Here is a 12,607-nt window from a genome sequence, read left to right as displayed (position 1 = left end):
GGGGGGGGGGGGGGGGGGGGAGGGTGAAGAGAGTTGTTATCGTTTGTTGGGGGATGACACGGCGTGGCGGACGCATAGCTGGAATTCCAGGGGAAGTCTCGGTGCGATTGGTGGATGCGCCTCAGGGGAGAATGCTAGTTTGTGGGGGATTATCGACCCTGCTGCACCAACTCATGGGCGAGGAAACACTAGGGGTTGTGGGTGGTGGGTCATATCAATTCCTCGCGGGTTTTACGAATTGGGGGAGGAAATTTGCCCGGGGGGGATTCAACGGAAAATATCGAGAGCGAATTTTCGTAGAATTTCGGCTGAAATCATTCACGTCAATTCCATTCAAAGAAAATTTATGAATTTATTATTTATGGATCCGACGTTATGGATCCACTCTGATAAAATTCATGTTTAATTTTTTCAAAAATGTTAACAGTTCATTCATTCTTAAATAAAATGGAATAATTTTTTTTTCCGTGGAAACTACACTTCTTCCCCTTTAGAATGAACCTAGTGATCTCAATTAATCAATTTGTTTCTGAGTTATGAGTATCACAAAAAAAGTCAAAAGGGTCCGTTTTACCCCACTCTCCCTTATAATAGTCCCCAGCTATTGAAAAAAATTACAACTAGATGTACTGCACAGTTTAGGTGATAATCTCTCAATATTTTAGGGGAGGGTAGGGCAAAACGGACCACTGACAGAAAATTGGTAATTTTTGTTCTTTTTTTCTTTTCTTCAAATCAAGAACACTGAATGTGTTGAATTGAAAGTGAGTTTCTTGGATTGTAATCGTTACAGGGGTTTTATGTAGACAAGAAGTTTCGTTGAACCCCAATTTGATGAGTTTCGCTAATCACCTCAAATCGCAAATGACTTTGAATGTTTGTTTTTGCTTCCATTTTTTTTATCGTTATTTTACATCGCTTCGACGGGAACACGTCTCAAAAACTTCGTCAAAAAAACTTGGTTAAATGAACTTTGGACAAGTGAACTTGTGGTTAATCAACTTCTGTTTATTTGAACTTCTGTCAATAAAACGTTTCAGTTTTCTTGTTTGGCGTAAGAATACAGGTCAAATCTGTGTTTGTGTTTGTGATGCGGGTGCACGGAGAGAAATATTCAATAAAAATTACGTATCTTTTCCGTAATTCCGGAGCGAAATGTGGTTGTAGGAAATTTTACGGAACTGTCACGGAATTTTTCCGGAGCGTTCCGTAATTTTTATCTGAATCTCTTGTGAAAAATTACGATACCGTCACTTCAATTTTCTGAGTCGATTCCGTAATCCGTGAGTGAAGTGAGAGTTCCGTAATTTTTACTACTGTTATTAGTGCCCTATTTTCGTGTTTTTTTTTTATTATTTCCTAAGTTTTTGAAACTTTTTTTCAAGTTTTTTAAGGTTTAAATTGCTGAAATTTTTTTTATTTTAAGTTTTTTTAGTCGGGAAGTTGTTTTGACGAATTTTTTGAGACATGGACCCCGCTTCGACCCGGTTAGGGTATACTGCGATGATGATCAAGACTTTAAATGGTTAGATCGCACCATTCTACCCGACTAGGATTTGAACTCGGAATCTTTCGCATGAGATTTGCTTCCATTTGGAAGCAAAAACAAAAATTATCAATTTTCTGTCAGTGGTCCGTTTTGCCCTGCAGTCCGTTTTGCCCTACCCTCCCCTAAAAATCCAAATAGACTTCTGGTGATAAAAATTTGGTACTCGAAATTAAGACTCCGAAATTAAGGGTCACAAGTGCCATTCCTTATTGCTACTTTTCAAATAATTATTCATTACTCGGTTTTTGTTAATGAATATTGGAAATGGGTGATTTTTAATAAAAATCAATCTGGTTGAGTTGAAACTTTTCTTTATTTGAAATTATTTACGAGGAAGACACATCCACACGCTTTGAGCTCCTCAGATGGACTAACTAAAGAAACAAAGATCCCAGAGGTCTGAAACCCTGGCGACATAGACCCACAAAGGTTTAAAAATTCATTTACAGATGTTTAGACTGAAAAACCAAATGCCCAAACATTCGTCCATGCTCTTCTCAGAATTTCAGATCAGAAAAATGTTCTCTTATAATAATATAAACATACTGTGAAATATAAAATTAATTTTTGTAATCATGGAATGTGAACTCCAACAATGAAAATTCGATTTTCCGAAATGAATATTAGCGAATCAATTGATTAATTGATTGATTGAACAATAAATTCGAAACGTAAATTGACGAATTAATAGATTTTTGTAACCGGCTGATTGGTAACGATTCATTAACTAATAGATCAATTTTCTAGAGTTGATTAAATAATCAGTTAATTTTATATACTTGAAGATGAACGAGAAACGCATGCATACGAAGAACGTCGTAACTGTAGCACCGTATTTCAATCGGACTGGATAGCCGAGTGGTACAAAGGTACCCACCGTGAGGCTGAAAAGCTTCATGAGCGGAGGTTCGAGTCGCCTGCGCAATCAGGCGAGGCTCACCGAGGCCTGGGGGTGCACACCCAGGTCTCGATTCTCTCGGCTAAGGTCTCCAGTCCTCATTTTTTTTCATCGTCGAACACAGAGGAATCGTTTTTGGGCTTTAAAAAAATTGTCTATAGCGAAACAATAAAAAAAAAAATCCAAATAGACTTCTGGTGATAAAAATTGGTACTCGAAATTAAGGGTCACAAGGGCCATGAAGGTCAGTGTAAGGATTATGAGGGTCAGATTAAGGGCCCGAATAAGGGTAACAAGGGGCAGATTAAGAGTCTAAATAAATGTCACAAGGATCAGGTCATGTGTCACAAGGGTCAGAGTAAATGTCCAAGTAACGGCCCACAAAGGACTGATTAAGGATCCAAATAAGGGTCATGGGGGTCAAAAACTAAAGATCACAAGGGTTAAAATAAGGGTCTCAATATCTCTCTATATTGGAAAAATCCAAATCGACTTTTGGTGATGAACATGAGGTACTCGAAATGAAGACACCAAAATTAAGGTTCAAAAAATGGGTCACGAGGGGTATAATGAGAGTCACGAGGGTCAGATTAAGGGTCACAAGGTTAAGAATAAGGATCATGGAGGTCATACAGGGGTTGGCGAGCGGACTCTTCCATAGTTTCAGCAATATTCAACTCTAAAAAATGGAAATTGCCTGAAAGCACTCCTGATTTAATTCAGAAAATTAATTAACAAATACTTTCTTATTTGATTCAAACAGTTATTGTCGCCTGCATCAACAACACATTAGAATAGAAAAATTCAATAACTTATGAGAATGCAATAAATTAAGTTATTTAGAATTTTTTCCGGAAATCCATGGCGACTAAGACAAAAAGACCCATGCCTTCAAGGGTCAAAATAAGGGTTACGAGGGGTATAATGAGAATCATGAGAGTCAAATTAAGGGTCACAAGGTTCAGAATAAGGATCATGGAGGTCATACAGGGGTTGGCAAGCGGATTCGTCCATAGTTTCAGCAATATTCAATTCTAAAAAATGGAAATTGCCTGAAAGCATTCCTGATTTGATTCAGAAAATTAATTAACTAATAACTTCTTATTTGATTTAAACAGTTATTGTTGCCTGCATCATCAACACATTAGAATAGAAAAATTCAATAACTTATGAGAATGCGATAAATTAAGTTATTTAGAAGTTTTTCCGGAAATCCATGGCGACTAAGACAAAACGACCCATGTCTTCAAGGTTCAAGTGCCCATACAAATTCTTATCAGCCGGCCGCATCAAAACAGACTCGAATAAAATTCTTCAATTAATTAAAACTTCAATCTTGTCTCTCAATTTGTCATTCTCGTCACTTCTATGTATCAAGGAAAGACGAAATTTGAATAATTTTGCAAGCTTATCACTTCATTAGCGCTCAGCTGTTGCGTGACAGTGGCCGGAGATGTTTGCTTGCAATTTAAACAGATGTCCCGCTGGGTCTCGGTACAATTTAATCGAACGGAAATCATCAGAATCCGTTGAAGACTTTATGATCCACTCAATTCTCGGCGATCCTTTGTCATGCTGATTCTCCTTATCTCGGGCGAGACGCGTGTTTTGTTTCGAGGCGAACTGTGGGTTTATTTACGTGCAATTAGCATTCGACTTGCATTGGAGTGCGCGGGATAAGGAAATAATTATTCCAATTTTCTGAATTCCGCGCGACAATTTTGGTCAGAGTCGACTGGCGGCTGATGGTAATGCAGTTTTTCTTGGGTGACCTTCTCACAACCTCATTGAACCAGTTTTTAAGGTGTTTCGTGGAAAAAATCAAAATAATGAGAAAAAAATGAAAAATTCATGGGTGGCATGAGTGAATAGGCTGCATCAGTGGGATTTTTTTTGTATTTCTTGTCGATCTCGGCCTCGAGAAAACAACTAATGAAATTTTAATGTTGCTGTAATCCCTCCAGGTATATGGCCAAGGTTATCTCACTCTCAATCAGGAAAATTTTCATATCTCCCAAAAAAATAATGAACTTGAGAAAAAAAACTACTGGGTGATAAATCAAATGTCGCTTGAAAGTAAGTGTAAGTTCCAGAATTTTTCTAGATTTCATAAAAAAGTAATTTGAATAAATGATACGGGAAATTATGAGTTGCGGGGCAAATTTTATCCATTGAGGCTCACGTGCGGCAACTGCGCCCTCACCATGAGTGGCGCGCAATTCGAATCGCAAAATACTTGGATATCCTTAAATATTAAAAAATCATCGAGATGATTTTTATCAATTGAAGTCTAGCAAATTTCCATTACCTATTGCTAGTTTTCGAATAATTATTCATTACTCGATTTTTGCTAATGAAAATTCGATTTTCCGTAACAAATATTGACGAATCAATTGATTAATTCTATTTTACTAAAGATGAAAGAAACGTGAAGTTGTTTTATATCGAAATATCTCGAAACTACCTGACTGCTAATCCTTAATTCTGATTGGTTAACATGTGACACGAAGTTATTCACAAAAAAAAACACGCGGCATTTTCAAATTCTTCAGTGGTAAATTTTTTTTCACGTCATATATATATATATATTATATATATATTTCACATGTATAAATATCATCGGTGAAATTAATAAATTCTGTCCTTTTATGGAGACCGATTATTAAAAAAAATTGAAGATAATTGATTGAAAATGAAAAATTCTTTATAGATTCTTTTACTCTAGTTCGCTATTCGCTTCAATCATTAGTCGAATTCTCTTTGATTCATTATCAATATTTGTAAGGTATTCATAAGAAAATGAAATTCAATGAATTCCATTTCTTCATTTCAACAAATGAATAGATAAGCGCGCGCGAGAGCCGGCGCATAGATCTTGTTGAGCAATAAATTCGAAACGGAAATTAATGAATTAATAGATTTTTCAATTAGATGATTCGTAACGATTTGTTAAATAATAGTTGAATTTTGTAGAGTTGATTAAATAATCAGTTAATTTTATATACTGCAAGACGAACGAGAAATGCATGCATACGAAGAACGTCGTGAGTAACTGCAGCACCGCTTTTCAATCGGACTGGACAGCCAAGTGGCACAAAGGGACTGCCGTGAAGCTGAAAAGTTTCATGGTCCTCGAAGCAACGGAGGTTCAAACCCCCTGCGCGATTCGGGCGAAGTTCACCGAGGCCCTGAGGGTGCACACTCAGGTCTCAATTTGTCCAGTCCTTATTTTTTTTCATTGTCGAACACAGAGGAATCGTTTTTGGATATTAAAAAAATATTCCATAGCGAAACAATAAAAAAAAATTACAAAAATGCGAATTGATTTTTCTCGCGCGATCGGGTGTCAAAGACAACAAAAATTGTTTTTTCAAATTATCATCGTCGCAGCAAATTAAATGAATCGAGATGACCGAAAATCAAATCGAATCAAATCAACACAATCTCACACAAACGTTTTTCACAAATTGAAATGTCAAAATCAGAGAGAACAATTGATAGGCAACTGTGGAATTATTATCACTTCAATAGTTCACTAGTATTCTTGTGAATTATCAGTAGTAATACCCCAAGGGCTTCAAAATTATCCAGTATTTCCCGATAACTTCGTTGCAAACAAATGAGGGTGTCAAGTTTTGCAGAAAAATAGTTTAGTGTTATTTTTTTTAAATTATAAAACTGAAAAATCAATTATATTAAATAATAATAATTCTATTCAGTAAAATATAATGATAGTTTTTTTCCCTCGCGCAAACACTTTTTTTAACCTTTTTTTAACGCTTTTTTTAACCTGCAGTTGAAAAAGTTTTCCCGAGTGAGATTTTTTCGGCAGTTGAAAAAGTTTTGCAAGTTAATAAATTCCGAGCGTTTGCACGAGGGATTTTTCTGAAAAACTTGGCACGATCGTTTGTTTGCAGGGGAACTTGAGGGACCCTAGTAGAAATTTCATTGCGCAGAAACGTCGCGGCGTAAGTTGGCGAGCGACATTACCTTTCGCGGCGATGTACCTCAGAAAGGTACGCAGCAGGGTCACTGAGACAGGGCTGCGCGGGGTTTAGGCAGGAGTTCATAACAGAGATGTCAGACAAGATGTGAGATAAAATTTACCGTGGAGCGTGCGATAGACACTGCCATAATACTCTTCTAATTTGTCCACGAAACGTCGAGTACCGCAATTCTGTTATCTGGAAAGGTGATGGGGAAATAATCGAGGGATTACTCCACCACCAAATATTGATAACAAGAGTCAAGACGCATAAAAAATGTATAAAATATTCTCAACAATTCGTTACCGTCAAGAGAATCCCACTCGCTTTTCCTCTTCGAGTCGAAAAAAAAATAGTAAAAAGCGTCAAAGTTCATGTGACAATTTTTCCGGAATTCAATGAATTTTCGTAAACACTCTCGAGGGCTGGACCTATAAATACTTTTCGAAATAGCGGAGATTCCAACTGGGACTAATTGCAAGTGCCAAAAACCATACCCTAGGCGCATAACGCCACTGCACCCGGTGGCAACGGTGGAATGACGGTGGAGTACAAAGAAAAAACGAGTGCACATTCTTCGCGTGCTGCAGACGCATAAATCCCTCAAGGAGAAACTTACTTATATGCGACAGATAAATATAAACGAGCTGAGAATATGTCATGTGACCTGAGAGGGAGGGGGTGAAATATGTTACTTCCGGCTAATATCTCCAGAGGGTAAACACAAAGGAATTTGTTTCACTTCATTTCCAAATTCAGAACACTTTCTCCCGAATCAGTTTCGCTTCACAGTTGATTTTCTGAAAGAATAAAACTGGAAATTTTGAGGAAATGGATGGAATTTCGATGTGAATATTTGCAATCGTGTTGAAAATTTTTACCTGAAATTTCCGGGACGTTGCCTGCGCGGAAAAAATTATTTGGTGAATTTCATCAACTAGTTGCTGAAAAAATGAGTTACCAACTAATTCCTTTAAATTAAGATGAGATTTTTTAATTTCATTCAATCAATTTTAACTACCAAACTAGATGGTGAGGACATATATACATTTGGGAACAATCTCGCAAACATTTATATCGTGACAATCGATCAATGTCTTCCGTAGAAAATATTTTCGCAATAATCTACAATTCCTTGTTAAATTTGATCCATCAAATAAATCGACGAACGTTTATTGAAAATTTAACAAATGGTTGTGGAATGAAATTGAAAAATCTTTTTCTGAATTTTAACTGAATACTTGTTAAATTCCACCAACTAGTTATTGAAATTTAACACCTGGTCGGTAATTCGTTTTTTCAACAACAAGTTGGTGAATTTCATCAACTAGTTGCTGAATTTTAACAACTAATTGGTGAAATTCACCAAATAATTTTCTCAAAGTGAAAATCTTCATCAAGTGACAGTTCTATTGAATTTTTCCGTCAAAATTCAACCGAATTTCCATGCGATCGCGATGGATAAAAAAAGAAAAGACTAATGATTAGTTTTTGCATTAGTTTTTGTATTATTAGTCTTCTTTTTTTATTTCTACCAATTCCATTGGTAGTAAGCTTTCAAATAAATTCATAGTAGTTCCCTGTCCTTGTGACAGGCTTACAACCGTAACCACATGCTACGGGACAGAGGCCATCGAGACGAGTATTTTGAAAAAAGAAAAAATGAAATCGGTGCAGTAGTTTTCGAGATATTGAGGAAAAATGAAAGTTAAACAAGTTGTTATAAAGTGTTGAAAAAAAAATGAAATTTGGTGGAAAGTTGACTACTAATTTTCAGGATAGTGACACTGAATGCAATGTAGAGGGAAAAAAATCATGTAATCACCAAAAAAAAATCATGAAATCATGAATCATGAAATCATTTCAGGTTTCACGGAAAATTCAGTAAAATTTCAGAATTTTAAGCAACATAACGACGAGAATTCCTTTATTTATTGGAATTTCCAATCTAATACGAATATTCAGTGCCAAATTACATTGATTTTTCAGTGACATTTGAAATTTCGTGATTTTTTCTCCACTAAATCGCATTCAGTGTCACGTCCTGAAAATTCAAGAATATATTTACCGGAATTTTCTGGTTTTCTATTCATTTTCAGAGAAATATCGAACTGAAATTTACAGTTCTCTTTGATTTTTCCACGGAATTCTGAATTTTCAACGACAAAATTCCTTGAAATTTCAGTGGTAATTAAATTCGATAAAAATTTCCAAAAAGTGTACCAGCAATTTCAGACAAAAATTTTTAACAGTGTACAATGAGCCAAAATTTCAGATTTTTATCATTTCTTCGCTTTTCATAACATTCTAAACCATTTGCAATTAAAATTAGAAAACCGAAAAATCGGTCGAACGCCAGATTTCCATTCGGACGGAAAAATAATTTGACATTGGTTTAAGTAAGAATCGCCGAGACAAAAACGTGAATATCTCGAAACCTAGAATCAACAGAGTGGGCCCTTTTCATACGAACGCCCACACTTGAAGTTCATCTCATTAAAAACCTTTATCTCGTTGAGGTTGTGCATCAATTCATTCCGGATAAATGCGTACGAAGTGCATGGTCGATGTCCATAAATCAAGGGAGCTGTTAACCTTTCTAAGCACTCGACATGGGAACCTTTGTCCAGCCCATCTCCATCATGGTGTGTAAAATATCTCGCGTGAACGTAAATAACTTGAGTGGTAATGGGCCCCATGTATGTTAGTTGAATCTCTAACATTAGAATTCATACACGAATGCATCACGAGCATTACATAATCGTATATTGTATGGGAATTACTCGAGTTAATGTATGTTGAATTATGAATGCTCTAAATGTTCACTCTGAAGTGCTAAACATTTTCTCAAGTACTTCAGGCATTTTTCATCTTGTGCAAGTGTTGCTAGACGGTCTTGATGTTTGAACATCACAGCTCTCTTTAAAGATATTTTGTGGTGAAGTTATTGAAGTCGTAGATAATTTCATTCACAAAAAACTTGGGAAAGGAATGTCCAGTCAACAACTGCTTCGCTCTTGATTACCAAAGTAAATATTGATTCATTCAAAAATACAAAATTTCCGGAGACGAGTGAAAAGATAATTCAATTGATTACGGCTCTTATCACCTGGAGAATCTGCATTCTGCGAATAATTTTCCATCTTGAATTATGAATCATGACCGGTCGGTCAATTGTTTTTCTTATCATTTTGTCATTTGAAGCTTTGAATAATTGTATTAATTATTAATTGGAATAATGTTTTGTCCCGTTTAAGTTGCTATAAAGATAAAATTATATAATTATATATACAATTTTATAGAATGGTAGGATTATTTTTACCAAAAATTTCTCTCCGTATATCTGTCATTTGTTTTAAAATTGAATAATAATATCATCTAAATATTAAAATATTACACTTTGGATTAAGAGATGTATATATTTTGATTGCTTCAGGTAAAAGCCATCGCGACGAGTATTTTGAAAAAAAAAGAAATCGCTAGAGTAGTTTTTGAGATATTGAGGAAAAATGAAATTTAAACAAGTTGTTCGGGCTGAAACAACGCGCCAAAGTTCAGCTTAGTCATAGCTACAATGAGCCAAAATTTCAGATTTTTATCAACATATTTCACCGTATGTATGTTGAATTTTCTAAAAATTAATCACCAAACACCTATGTTTCATAACATTCTAGACCATTTGCAATTAAAATTAAAAAATCGAAAAATTGGTCAAATAGAAACTTTCGAGTAGTTATATCCACGATTAGGGGAAGCTACCCAGTAGACGGACACTGCCCTATAGATGGACGAGCTCCTTTTGGATATGAAATTACGCAAAAAAATGCTGAAGTGTGAATTGTTGCTTTGAATTTTCACTAACTGTTGTGATTCTTAACCCCTGAATAGCAATTTTTTTTCGATCAATTTGTTTTTCAATTTCTAAAAAACAAACGTCCATCTACTGGGCGGTTTTTTACTCGACTACTCGATTTGTTCGGTTATTTTTCTCCACATGGAGAGAAATATTCAGTAAAAATTACGGAACAATTCACTCACAACTCAATTCCGACAATTCCGACAATTCATTTGTCGGAATCGTTTTCCGACAATTTTTATAGGAACGGAAGAGAATAAATCTGAAACGTTCAGTGAATTTTCAGGTTCATCACCGAACAATGTACGAAATTATCACGTAATTTTTCCCGAAGAAGTAAAATCTTACAGAAACTTCCCGACTTATTATGTCTCCAAAATCAAAAATTCTTGAACGTTCAACAATTTTTATGAAACTGGTGAGCTACAATCAACTCCGTAAAATTTCTCAATCCTTCGGGAAAAATTACGGAACAACGGGTTGTCCCCACGCGGTGAGTCATCAGCCGGTTGGTTAATTTTTACGGACCATATCGTAGAATTTACGTGGCGATTCGTACAATTTCAGTTCCGACTCACACTTTTTATTGAATTTTACTTCGCTCGCGGATTACGTTTCGAAACGTAATTTTTACGTTGTTTTCTGGTCATTTTTATTGAATTTTTCTCTCCGTGCAACTTTTTTCTCCGTGAGGTTCCGAAATGGATTTATTATAACAAAATTCATGTCTTGACGTGACAATTGAACCTGCAGTTACAATTCTAATGACAACTGAATGAATGATAATATCACCGGATTATAGCGGTTGCAACAAAGACCTGTATGCGACCTCGCAACCGCAACCTGGTTTCAATAGTTGACTGTCACAATATTCAGGTGTATCGACCGCGCAAGTTCATAACTATTACAGATACACGTGTACTTTAAAGTGAATTGTCTGAAGACATCGATATGAACTTTGCTGCGTGTGATGGTGCCTGTGAATGACTCGTATTTTTTTCGCTCATGGAATGTGGGATTTATCCATTGAATTTTGAAGGAGTTATGCAATCGACATTGTTCCCAGTGCACCGTTAGCACTTTCGGATCTATTGCAGCCAGCGCGACTCTTTACGCTCCATTGGGATTGTCTGCAGGTGCACTTCTTCCTTCAACCGAGGGAAAGTATGCAGGCAAGGCAAATCACGTGGGTGGCGGTTGAAATCCTCTTAACGAGTTTTTCATGGGGGAATGAATGATTTCTGATTTTTCAATAACTGAATTTTCACGGTTGAATGATTGGTTGGGGAAGTGATGCACAAGTGGGTGGATGTTTCTGGAGAGAATGGGTTGAGAGGTAAATGTCAAGATGTAGCATCTCGCTATATTCTAACACTAGAATGAGCCAGGAGAGGGGCTACTCACTCCATAATTGAGTGACACCATGATTTCGAAATGAAGTCGATTTCGGCTGATTTCAGCGGTGATTTCAAATCTTCGGTGATTTCGAATTTAATTGTCACTGAAATTCCTAGGAATTTTGTCATTGAAAATTCAGAAGTTTGTGGAAAAATGAACGAGAGCTGTAAATTTCAGTTCCATTTTTCCCTGACAAGGAATACAAAACCATAAAATTCCGGTAAATGTGTTCTTGAATTTTCAGGACAGTGACACTGAGTGCGATTTAGGGAGAGAAAAATCATGAAGTTTCAGATTTCATTGAAAATAGAATGTTATTTGGTACCGAATATTCATATTAGATTGGAAATTTAAATAAATTAAGGAATTCTCGTTTTCATGCTGCTTAAAATTCTGGAATTTTACTGAATTTTCCGTGAAACCTGAAATTTCATTATTTTTATAGATCCTCATTAAATTGTCTAAGGAAATGTCTAATACTCTAATAATTTTTTTTTTAATAACATTTCCGCAGATTTCCAGAATTTTTGAGGATTTTTACCTTAATTTAAAGACAATTATACTAGACTGAGGTGAAAATAACCTGCAATTAGAACTTATTTTTCTGATTTGTTAGGAAAAACCGTTTTTAAAATAAGTAAAAATATGTCTCATTCTTAGAATTTTTCCCTCATTAAATTCCACAAAAGTCTGAAGTTTAGAATGATTTTAAAAAAATGACAATTCCTCTGATTTCCAGATTTTTTGAGGATTTTTACCTTAATTTGAAGACAATTATACTGGATTGAGGTGAAAATGACTTAAAATTAGAACTTATTTCTCTGATTTTTTTAGGAAAAAACGTTCTTAAAATAAGTAAAAACATCCCTCATTCTCAGAATTTTTTCCTCATTAAATTTTCCAAAATTCTGAAGTTTAGA

The 12,607-nt window shown here is 35.5% G+C and overlaps 1 protein-coding gene across 2 annotated transcripts in view; it reads right to left on the bottom strand.

Moving 5' to 3' along the window:
- LOC107043601 overlaps positions 1-12,607 on the bottom strand; it is a 74,011-nt gene that overhangs the window by 49,165 nt on the left and 12,239 nt on the right. The window lies entirely within an intron of this gene.

The sequence above is a fragment of the Diachasma alloeum genome, unplaced genomic scaffold (assembly GCF_001412515.2).
Source record: "Diachasma alloeum isolate Michigan unplaced genomic scaffold, Dall2.0 Dall_scaffold_00603, whole genome shotgun sequence".
Lineage (NCBI taxonomy): Eukaryota > Metazoa > Arthropoda > Insecta > Hymenoptera > Braconidae > Diachasma > Diachasma alloeum.
The sequence above is the reverse complement of the archived record's forward strand: the minus strand, read 5'-3'. Positions and strand labels throughout refer to the sequence as shown.